The following is a 3,048-nucleotide window of genomic DNA, read 5'->3' on the forward strand; positions in this document are numbered from 1 at the left end:
AAGAAATTTCACCTTGCAATTGAATATTATAAGTTGAAATTATAATATACAATAACAGCATCCCGGTAAGTTATACTAGCTGAATTCGGGGCGGATATTGTTTATGAGATCGGCATTGTCCCTCGTTGATGTCGCTCACTATAACGCAATTCACTGTAATGTTGCTACATTTAATATCATACATGATAGCTGTGTGTTTTCAATTGTAGATATTACCGTGGAATTTGGCAGGAAAAGAGAAACTATGTTTCCTATCAATCCCTGAAGCTTTCATGTGAATTATTCTAGGAACAATTTACTCCACCGCAAAAATAACCATTCAACCCATACCGAAATAAACGTTTGCCGTGGCTTTCCATGACACATATGAAAATGAAAATTGGTATGGACAAGGTAAATATCCATCCCATAAATCCCTGAAAATTTAATATAGATATGTAAAGTATTATACGAGTAATTTACGGCGCCGCCGAAAATCGGCCTCCAAGGTATATCGAAAAATGGCTACTGACTTTGCTATGGCAAGTATCGATACGAAAATTTACATGAATGTATTTCACATAGCACCCACCAAACCCTTTGAAAATAATTTGGATGTCTGTAAAACTCTATGAATATAGTTTTCTCCTCCTCACTGATTTTTTTAGCTATAATAAACTGCCAACTGAAATGAAGGACCTAAAGGGAGCAATTGAATTTAAGAAGAAACTAAAGACATTACTTTTCACAAGATCATATGATTTGGAAGATACTACAATCCAAGAATTGTATAAAGCCCCCCTGACACTTGCGCGCATTTTTGCCACGCACTGGCACGCATTGATGCGCGCCAGTGCGTGCCACTTTTTGGCACGCACTGGTGTTTTTCGCGCACTGTTCACGACCAGTTCACTCCAGTTCGCGCATCGTTCACGCGACGTTCACGCGATGGCACGAATTGGCACGCGTAGTTCGCGCAGCGTTCACGACACGTTCACGCGAGTTCACTCATCATTCCGCATCGTTTCCGCATTGGTCACGCCAGTTCACGCCAGTTCACGAATTGGCCACTCCATATAAAAACGGGGCTTCTCCAACCCGAGGACATTCTTGGATTGGGTTCGGAAGAGACAACAATGCTTTCTGTCAGAGACACCATTGCATTGAGGAGAAGAAACGTATCTTTTTCGTTTGTATTTTTTGTTGCCCTTTATTTTAGTTTCAATAAAAAAGCATTTGATTTACATATAAATAGCAGACATGAAATATGTACAAGTATTAAGAAAGCATTTTATTTTAACATTAAAAGCAGCAAACATGAAAAGTTTTTAGGCTGTTGATTTTAAGGTAATAGAGAAAAAAGTGTGTTGAAATAAGAAATCATTTTATTTTTACATTAAAAATGCAAACAGAAAAAATTTGTTTTGCCCTTCATTTTAAGGTAATAAAGAAGAATAAGTATGTTGATGAAATAAAACATCATTTTATTTTTACATTCAAACAGCAAACTTAAAAATTTCTTGGGTTTATTTTTCAGTTCATTTTTATTCAAAACAAAAGTTTTGGGTCTTGATTGGTAATAGAGGAAAATAAGTGTGTGCATGAAATAAGACATCATTTTATATTTACATTCAAACAGCAAATATAAACAATTATTAGGTTTATTTTTCTTTCCTTTTCATTAATTTTTTCGTTTCCTTTTTGTTTCTCTTCATTATAAAGTTATAGAAATAGTTTGAAATAAGACATCATTTTATTTTTACATTCAAACAGCAAATATAAAAATTTATTAGGTTTATTTTTCTTTCCTTTTCATTAATTTTTTCGTTTCCCTTTTGTTTCTCTTCATTATAAAGTTATAAAAATAGTTTGAAATAAGATATAATTTTTTTTTCACATTAAAACAGCAAATATAAAAATTTATTAGGTTTATTTTTCTTTCCTTTTCATTAATTTTTTCGTTTCCTTTTTGTTTCTCTTCATTATAAAGTTATAAAAATAGTTTGAAATAAGATATAATTTTTTTTCACATTAAAACAGCAAATATGAAAATTTATTAGGCTTATTTTTCTTTCCTTTTCATTAATTTTTTCGTTTCCTTTTTGTTTCTCTTCATTATAAAGTTATAGAAATAGTTTGAATTTTTAAGATATAATTTTGTTTCACATTAAAACAGCAAATATAAAAATTTATTAGGTTTATTTTTCTTTCCTTTTCATTAATTTTTTCGTTTCCTTTTTGTTTCTCTTCATTATAAAGTTATAGAAATAGTTTGAAATAAGATATCATTTTTTTTTCACATTAAAACAGCAAATATAAAAATTTACTAGGTTTATTTTTCTTTCCTTTTCATTAATATTTTCGTTTCCTTTTTGTTTCTCTTCATTATAAAGTGCACGCCACTTCCCGCATCGTTCACTCCAGTTCACTCCAGTTCACGCCAGTTCCCTCACTGTTCACTCCAGTTCACTCCAGTTGGCGCATCGTTCACGGCCATTTAGTGCGTGCCAATGCGTGCCACAAACTTTAAACATTTCAAAGTTTTGGGCCCGCATGGCACGCATTGGTACGCTCTGGCACGCGAGTTTCCGCACTGTTCACGACATTTTCACGGCTCGTTCACGCGAGTTCGCGCATCAATGCGTGCCAGTGCGTGCCACGAATGCGTGCAAGTGTCAGGGGGGCTTAAGTTATAATGAAAATGTTTCGTTAGATGATTAATATGGACCCGCCCGAGTAGTAGTTCACTCGACTTCAGTGGAGGGTTGGATTTAAACCCAAAACAAGTAAACAAGTAAGTCGTCACTTACAAACTAAAGTGACAGCCAGGGCATGCCTATGGCAGATATGAATATGAAAATTGGCAGGAACAAAGCCTATATACATCTAAATAATCCTTCAAAATTCAATTTGAATATATTTATTGGTATATGAGTTATTGACTTAACCGCCGAAAATATCAGCTGTTCACCCACGCCCACCACTTCAGCTCCCAAATCTAAGGTTAGAGAATGACTGGGCTACAGGTTGGGTGAGATATCTTAAAAAAAAAAAGCCATTTCATATAAG

This window comes from Palaemon carinicauda, chromosome 9, assembly GCF_036898095.1.
Source record: "Palaemon carinicauda isolate YSFRI2023 chromosome 9, ASM3689809v2, whole genome shotgun sequence".
Lineage (NCBI taxonomy): Eukaryota > Metazoa > Arthropoda > Malacostraca > Decapoda > Palaemonidae > Palaemon > Palaemon carinicauda.